Source organism: Dendropsophus ebraccatus, chromosome 2 (assembly GCF_027789765.1).
Source record: "Dendropsophus ebraccatus isolate aDenEbr1 chromosome 2, aDenEbr1.pat, whole genome shotgun sequence".
NCBI lineage: Eukaryota > Metazoa > Chordata > Amphibia > Anura > Hylidae > Dendropsophus > Dendropsophus ebraccatus.
Genome location: NC_091455.1, coordinates 148,704,379 through 148,713,639, shown reverse-complemented (window position 1 = coordinate 148,713,639; position 9,261 = coordinate 148,704,379). Strand labels below are relative to the sequence as shown.

General features: G+C 44.7%; 1 long non-coding RNA gene across 1 annotated transcript; it reads right to left on the bottom strand.

Annotated features, from left to right (window-relative positions):
• Positions 1-2,950: 2,950 nt before the first annotated feature.
• Positions 2,951-8,851, bottom strand: LOC138783598 (uncharacterized). Its single transcript, XR_011361719.1, has 2 exons — positions 8,707-8,851; positions 2,951-4,916 (listed from the first exon to the last, which is right to left on the bottom strand). It is a non-coding gene; the product is annotated as an uncharacterized lncRNA (long non-coding RNA).
• Between the last annotated feature and the right edge of the window lie 410 nt (positions 8,852-9,261).

Genomic DNA, 9,261 nt, shown 5'->3' with positions numbered 1-9,261 from the left:
TGAAATTAGTGATATGTGGAGCGCCAAATTCGGATCCATGCCTAATTTTATTCTCATTGATATGTTTATTTATTTATTTTTCATGTACTTTTATCTGATGTGTTCTTTCTTATCTGAGGAGCCTTAAAATAATATGTGTTTTTAGGGTCATGAGAGGGATTGAACCATGGGCTAGAGGGGTTGTTTAATCCTCAAAAGGTTTGTTATAAGACCACTGCACCACAAAACCCCCATATTATGGGCAGGATTCATTATAATTTTAAAGGTCCTAGAAATATGTATATATATATATATATTAGTGATGAGCGAACATGCTCGTCCGAGCTTTGTACTCGTTCGAGCATTAGGGTACTTGATGGTACTCGTTACTCGGACGAGCATCTCACAATACTCGAGAAAATCTCATTATCCATTTCCTGTAAGTTTGGGCGCTATTTCTCAGCCAATAAACATGCAGGAGACTCTTTGGTACATCCTGTAATCACGTGGGACCCATACATTTCAATAGTGATTGGTTGGCCAGATCAATTGACCCTGCCATATAAAAATCGCGGCCGGTAGTGCTCGCTTCAGACGTATGCTGGAAGAGATTAGGGACAGAGCTGCTGCTGGTCAGGGAGAGCGTTAGGGAGGGAATTAGCGTTCCAGTAGGCAGGGAATACTAGCGAAACAACCAAACAGCCCTTGTAAGCGCTTCAAATTGTTTTTAAATTGTATTACTACAAACTGCTGGCTGGAACTTGCAGTGCAGCTACCACGATTTTAGCAGCACACTGTGGTGATCGGTTGCTGGCAGAAAGGGGACATTAGGTGTTGCATACAGACCCCTAAGAAGTGCTCAGTACTATTTTATTGGGCCCTCTACTATATTTTCTGATTTCTGTATTTTTTACACAAGGCATATCTAAGTTCACTACTGCTGCCACAGTGTAAAGGGAGTGTCAAAGAGTGTATATAGGTGCAGTCACCAACAGATTAGGTCACAGCTCCCCAAAAACTATTGGGACCACTAGTATATTTCCAGATTTCTGTCTTTCTTACTCAAGCCATATTTAAGTTCACTACTGCTTGCAGAGTGTAAAGGGGGTGTCAAAGAGTGTATTGGTGCAGCCACCACCAGATTGTATCTCACAGCCCCCTAAAAACTAGTGGGCCCTCTACTTTATTTTCCCTCTACTTTATTTTCAAAAGGAATATATCCTTAAAGAGTCACATAGAGAAAATGCTTACAATGTTAAAATAGGAGAAAAAAGACTGGCGATGGTAAGGGTGCTTACGATGAACTGACATATACTGTACATGCTAGGAAGTTATTATTCTGAATGTCGAAATCCATTAAATAAACTTCAGTTTTGTAAGTCAAGGTAAGAGGCACTTGTCACAATGTGGGACAGAAATGATGCGTACTGTATAAAGCAACTTGTACTTTCTCTTCCTTGTTTAGGTAAGGACTGAATAAAAGATGAAAAAAGGCTTTACTCTGTAGGGAAAACATGACCTATTTGAACAGGTTGCCTATAAAAATCAATCTATTATTGTTACCGTAATTCAATATAGTTCATTAAACAGCCCAGGGACAAAGCCAATAAACTTGAAATTTGTCTTCAAGATCTGAAGATTTCTCTAACTCTTCTTCCAAAGTTTGTTGTAGTGTGAGTACATTGCTGTGTTCTTTTTTTGTCATCATTTGGATACAAGCACAGTACTGTTCTTACATTGCATTAGACCTAGAAAAAAATAATTATATCCAAGGATTCATGGGGCCTATAGTAAAAATTGTCATGCCCCCCCAACCTACTCACCTGGCCCAGCACGTCACTCAAACACACAGACAAAAAGGGCCACTAGCCCAAAACACACCTAAACGTGCCCTCTATACACTTAAAACATAGCTTTTATTGGCTCACTGGTAAAAAGTATATCTATGTATTGTTGCTACATTTAAACCCCCCCCCCCACACACACACACATACGCACACACTAGAGTCAGCTAAAGTATTATGTCTATGTGGTGACTACCAGGTTGAAGATGGTGGTGGTTAGCCTGGTTGTGAGCTCAGCCAGTGATGTTAATCTTGTGACACCAGTGCTAGTCCATTACACAGATGTTGTGTTGATACCTGCTTTTTTGTGTGGCTGGGGTATTCCCCAAATGGTCGGTAACCTGCCGGGTTGTTGTGGTTCCTTGGACTTTTGTAAGGGCAACCCTGAGTGGCAACTGACCCACCCGGACTGTCGGTATCACCACCCACAGAAGGGGGGAAAAAAGGTGTCGTTCCAGTTACCTACACTGCGCAGTAGGATACATAGACATTTATATACTGGTTGCTTTGTCCTACTGAGGTCAGTTCCTATGTTTTCAGGATACTGCCCTGTGTAAGACGTGTTCCTGGTGTGGGTCAGGGTGTTACTTTGCGACTACTCTCCATTGTTAGTGCTAAACACTGCATAGTAAATATAGTAGTTTGTATAAAAGAAGTGTTGGTTTCTATCTGCATCCCCTCACTTCGGTGGCTAGAGCCAACTACCCTGTCTCACTTCCTCCCAGACAGAGCTAACTCCAACAGGGGGTGAGTGTAAGGGCCCTATTACACGGGACGATTATTGTGCAAAAAATCCTTATATCGTTCGAATTTAAACCATAATTGTTGTGTAATTACAAGCAAATATCGAAAAATCGTTCCTATGTCGTTGATCGCTGATTCAGAGCTGAACCTAAAATTATCGTTAATCGTTCACTGTAATTCCACATTCGTTCCCTCAAGTTCCACATTTTTTTCACTAATCATTCAGTGTAATTACACATTGTCCATTGTTTTGCTGGGATCAGAAGGAGTAAACGATCATAGTAATGTTAGGGTGGTCTTCAGGTAAGACCTTCAGGTATATTGGATGGTAGCCAGATTGAAGGGGCATCTTGGCCAAGAAGGATGCAGACAACTCGAGATGGTTCTGAGTAGCAGCATGTTTATTGCAACAAAGTCATCTTCTTTTATACCCCTTGCGGGGTGTACACTTCATTAAACATTAACACAGAATCTTTAGGTATTTTCCATAGATGAAGTCATGTGATTATATCCGGTCATGCGCAGTGTGATCAATATGAGTAAACATCTTATTTGCAGAGTAAGGGAAATTAATAAGAATAACATCCAATCATGGTTGGTTAAAGGTTGGTATCGATCGATTCCCCGCTAATCAGTTTGTTACTGTTTATTCAATCAAGTTATCTTCAATTATGATGTCTCTGTAGCTCTCTACCAATGTTCTGTAGACCAGAACATAGATAAGTGTCCTGAGGATGGGTCAGAGTGACCCAACCTGATGAGCAACATCAGCATTTTGTAAATCATGTGTTATTGAGAATCATATTAACACTATCCTCTCTGTGTGCTAAAATTATACTAAAGCCCCTCATCCCTGACAGCTCCCCCTTTTGTGATTAAGTGATGATGTCCTCCATCCCTCCTTCAGGTATCTCACATGCCCTAGCGGCACATGCAAGACTTTCCTAACCTCTTCACTTGATTCCCTTCAGGGGGCGTTAGACATCAACACTTTATTCACAATTTCATGAATTACTGTATGCATGATTTAATATTAGTACTGTCTCTTAAACAAGTTTGCAGTTCTCGTCGTTGCAGGGGGTGATTGCCATATACATGGTTTTGTTGATTGAAGCATCAATCAGCCGTTGGATGAGGCCTCGAATGCAGGGGATACAGCAACATCCGCAAGTTACCAAAATCGCCGCCACGATTGCCACAGAGATGAATAGGCTGGATACGAGGTGGCTCCATTTCCCAAACCACGATTCCAGCCACTCAGTGAAAGGGTTATCGATCCCAGAATTCTCCGCCAGTTCTTCGGATAGGGTTGTAAGACCGGCAATCGCTTTTGTGACACTTCCATCAGGGGCTGTATTATTGGGAATAAAAGTACAACAGTAAGTCCCGAACATTTTACAAACACCTCCCTTTTCTGCAAGTATCATATCTAGGGCCATTCTGTTCTGCCAAGTCATCAATGAGGTTGGCCCTATTTGCTCAGCCAGTCCTCTAAGTGCGTCTCGTGTGAAATTTATGAATCTCTGTTGGTTATAATATATATAGTTTATCCAATCCACATTTTTGTTAACTGTGGACCACCAGAAGAAAACAGATTCAAATCCAGCGGCTATCAGATTTCTAGCCTTAAACTTATCTGGCACCCCTCTAGGAACCCCAATGCTATCTATATAGACCCTTGAATCAAAGGATCCTGCTGGGGACTCTTCACGCTTTCTTATAGATAAGAGATTACGTCTGCGTCTGGCCCGTCTACTGCGTCTTCTAGGGGTTTCGTCGAGGTTGGTTGTACCCAGGCTGTCAATTCTAAACCCGTTTTGCTTCCCTCCCCCGGCCCCTATTGAGGAGATTATTTGGAATGGCATCAGTACTTGAGTTAAAGTACAGCTGCCCGTCAAGGCTGAAGGAAGTCTTTGCCGTAGCTTCATGTCGCCACATAACCACCACACGTCAGTTCTGGCTGTCCCTTGATTCACAAACCACTTAGCCTCATATCCATCTGTATTCTGCAATTCTACAGAAGTCAAAACGGAAAGTTGCTACTGAATGTGAAGTGTTGAACCACAGTATCACTCCTTTTTCCACATCATTGGTGATCAGAGAGGTCTTGCTTCTTTGGATCAGGATCACCAACATCATCAGATGGGCAATCATCCTTCCGCTCCACCACCTTGCATTGACTAGCATGGATCCAGTTGGGTTTTCCCTCGAGCTTTACTGAAGTGGCCTTAGTCAGGAGGACCTGGAATGGACCGTCAAATCTTGGCTCCAGTGGTCTCCTAGTGTGCCGCTTCACGACCACCCAATCACCTGGTTGGAGGGAATGAGCTCCTTCTCGACTGTCAGGATCTGGAATAGAATCATAGACTTGTTTATGCACAACCGAGAGTCTTTTCTGGAGACTCTGAACATAACTGGTGATACTGTCGCACTGTAACTGTAGTGTTTGGGGGAAGTACAGTCCAAGTCTTGGTGCTGAGCCAAACAGTATTTCAAAGGGGGACAGTTTGGTCTTTCTATTTGGTGTATACCTAATGGAATATAGTGCTACTGGCAAACATTCTGTCCAGGGTTTCCCTAATTGTTCACAGGCCTTCTGGATCTTTAACTTAAGTGTACCATTTAGTCTTTCAACTTTCCCACTGGCTTGTGGGTGATAGGACGTGTGGAATGCTTGTGTTGCCCCTAGCATCTGCATTGCATTTTGCATTACCTCTCCTGTGAAGTGGGTACCTCTATCGGACTCTATGGTTTCTGGTAGTCCGAACCTGCTGAAGATCTCACTCATCAGTTTTCTAGCAGTCTGTTTTGCATTTGCTCGGAAAGGCTTCGACCCAACCTGAGAAGAGATCAACACACACAAGGACATATTCATACGTGCTTACCTTTGGCAGCTGTATGAAGTCAATCTGCAGTCGTTGAAACGGGTAGAGGGCTTTTGGTGTGTGTTTTTGTGGTACCTTCACTACACTACCGGGGTTATGTTGTGCACAGGTGAGACAGGACTGGGCAAGTTTTGCGGCAATAGTTGTGAAACCGGGGGCGAACCACTGTCTGTCTATCAGAGCACACATAGCGTTCTTTGAGAGATGAGTTGGACCGTGAGCAGCTTGTGTCATCATGGGGTATAGGGACCTTGGCAGACACACCCGCGTCTTTATTCTCCACAGACCATCAGCTTCCCGAGCTCCAGCCTTAGACCAGCTCCTTTTCTCTTCCCCGGTGGCTTGCCGGGTCAGAGCCTGCAAGATACTTAAGTCCATCTGGTTATTCTCGGTACTCACCATGGTTAGCAGAGGCGACGGGGTTTCCCTTTCCCTCGGTTTCCTCGCTGCCTCTTTAGCTGCTCTGTCCGCCTTATCATTCCCTCGTGCTTCTTCGGTGTCAAGTTTTGTGTGTGCTCTGACCTTTATTATGGCCAACTCGTCTGGGAGCATTAAGGCCTCCATTAGTTCTTTAATGAGGTGTCCATGTTTTATGGGGGTACCTGCTGATGTAAGAAAATCTCTTGCCTTCCATATGGGGCCATAGTCATGAGCCACCCCAAAAGCATACCTAGAATCAGTGTATATGTTGCCGCGTTTTCCTTCTGCCCCTCTAAGCGCTTCAATGAGTGCCCTCAGCTCCGCCTCTTGTGCAGACACATGAGGGGGAAGTGGTTCCGCTTTTACTACCTCATGCTGTGTGACCACCGCATACCCAGTGTAGAATCGTCCGTCCTCTCCGATGCTCCTTGAGCCATCTACAAAAAACTGAACATCTGGGTTAGTAATGGGTACATCGGAAACATGAGAGAACCCTGATGTTTTCTTGGGCCATGAGGGCTATGCAGTCATGTTCGTGGTGTATGTCATAAAGCTCATCTTCCGTCATACCTTGTAGGAACATTGGCTTTTTGGCTGCTGTCCCTGTCCCTTCCCCCTTTAAATCCTCCACGTCAATGGGAATTAGAGTGGCTGGATTCAGAGTCATACAGCGCTTTAGGGTCACATTTGGGGGCATGAGAAGGGCACACTGAAGTCTCAGCTGTCTGGCGACAGATATGTGTTTTACCTGTACTTGGCTTAAAATGTTGTGCAAGTCATGTGGGGTGTAGATTGTAACTGGGTAGGTAAGCACAATCTCTGAAGCTTTATGTAAAAGTAGGGAGACAGCCGCTACCGCTCGTACACATGAAGGGGCGCCTCGTGCAACTGGGTCCAGTCGTGCTGAATAGAAGGCAATGGGCCTGTTCTGTTGACCGTGTTTCTGGACTAGGACCGCAGTAGCGTGTCCTGACATTTCAGTGCAGTACAAGGAGAATGGTTTGTCATAGTCAGGTTTGCCTAGCGCCGGGGCTGTCATGATAGCCAGTTTCAAAGAGTGGAAACTTTCTATCGCTTGGTCTGTGAGGTGGAAGGGTTGTGTGTCCAGACAATCATAGAGCGGTTGCATGAGCATGGATGCTGAGCGGATCCATGACCTGCAGTATGACACCAGGCCCAGGAAGGTTCTGAGTTGCCGGATCCCCCTCAGTGGATCCAGCAAGCCAATCGCCTTCTTCCTGTCTTCAGTCAAGTGTCTCACCCCCGCAGATATGCAATGTCCTAGGAACACAACCTTCTCCTCACAGAACTGCAATTTCTCCCTGGACGCCTTACATCCTTTGGAAGAAAGGTGTGTCAGTAGTGAAATGGTACATTCCCTACACACTTGTTTGTTGGGGGCACAAAGAAGGAGGTCATCAACATACTGCAGTAGCACCACCTCTGGGTGTTGAATGACCCAATCCTGCAGCACTTAATGGGTATTGTCTGATCTGAGTTAATCATTACAGGCGGCACAGGCATGCGGCCAATATCAGTTTTGGACGTTGCCCACAGACAGTCAGGCACCTGTACTAGGTCAGGATGGTCTGTGAAAAAGATAGAGTGAGAGTTAGTTACAAGTGTGGAAGCAAAAACTCTACAAAGATCTTCTTCTGGGACACCAGATGTTAATCCTACTGTACCATCTGGGTGATAAACAATATGTGCTTGAATGGCCTGTAACGCGTCAGAGCCTAACAGATTTACAGGTGATTTGTCACTAACCATAAGTCTGGTGATACATGTATGGTCGACAAGGCGAAGGGGGAAGGGACCTTAACTTTTTTCTTATAATTAACACCATCTGCAGTCTCTTCTCTCTGCCAAAAACCCTCATTGTACATCTCCTTTGCTACCTCAGACCAAGCCTTTGCTTGCATATTCAACCCATTATCATTGATCCACCCATTACTAGTTGTCATAGCGGAGTACCACTGTGACGGGTCTAGTGGATCACTGCACATACTTAGCCCTTTTAACAACTTACTTGAACCTTTTACTGCCATCTTTCCTTTCCTCTTCTTAACTATTTCTACAGCATCCCACATCTCCTCCTCACCCTGTGGAGCTTCCTTCCTCTTGGCACTAGCTGTATTCCCCATATTGGGTGTGCTGCTACCCCTGTGTCTCTCTGGCTATGGGTATGTCCCCTATCAACTTATTAGAATTATTGTCACCACTCTATGTTCCTAGCCGCTATCTGTGGTGTTTCCAGACCGCCTGTCGCTTCAGCGTGTCTGGATCACCTGGGATTCTGGACCGCCTGTCGCTTCAGCGTGTCCAGAATGCCCCCCCCTCTGTGGTGTCTCTGGACCGCCTGTCGCTTTAGCGTGTCCAGATCACCTGGTATCCTGGACCGCCTGTCGCTTCAGCGTGTCCAGGATACCCTCCCTGTGGTTGACGTGTCTAAGAACGTCAACCTAGTCCTACAACTTATTACCTAAGTACTGACTATAGTGCACTGATCAGTTATAGGCGTGTGGACTTTATATGATTTAGGACCTGATCAGGCGGACTCCCCCAGAGTCCTGTCACTAAATCCCCTTTTGCCCTGAACCAGATATGGTACATACAAGGTGTTTACTTTAGCATACCCATAGATCTTATACATTAACCAGAGAGCAAAACAAACTATAGCCAAACATACAAGCACAACCCAAACCTTCTCCAGACTTTCTACTATCCTGAACATGACATGTGAGGAGCGTGGTTACGATGCTGACTTCCTAAGCTAAAGTTCAACAGAGGGAAAAGTACAAACAAACACACACACAAACTCCAATCCAATATACCTTTGATTATCACACGGATATTCTACGGTTCTTTGCCAAAACAAAGTTTAGACGTGGCGTACAGAAAGCAAACTATACTTTACCCCAGACCCGGCTGAGTTAGAAGCTTATGAGGGGCACAGAGCATGTAAGTAAGCATCAAATGTCTTACCCTTCACCGGTGAATTGCGCTCTGTGATCCCCGAAACCTCTTCCTCCTTGCCGGATCCTCAGGTATGTGGAACCTTCTGAGTAGCCACGCCCACCCAGGGACGCCAAAATGTTAGGGTGGTCTTCAGGTAAGACCTTCAGGTATATTGGATGGTAGCCAGATTGAAGGGGCATCTTGGCCAAGAAGGATGCAGACAACTCGAGATGGTTCTGAGTAGCAGCATGTTTATTGCAACAAAGTCATCTTCTTTTATACCCCTTGCGGGGTGTACACTTCATTAAACATTAACACAGAATCTTTAGGTATTTTCCATAGATGTAGTCATGTGATTATATCCGGTCATGCGCAGTGTGATCAATATGAGTAAACATCTTATTTGCAGAGTAAGGGAAATTAATAAGAAT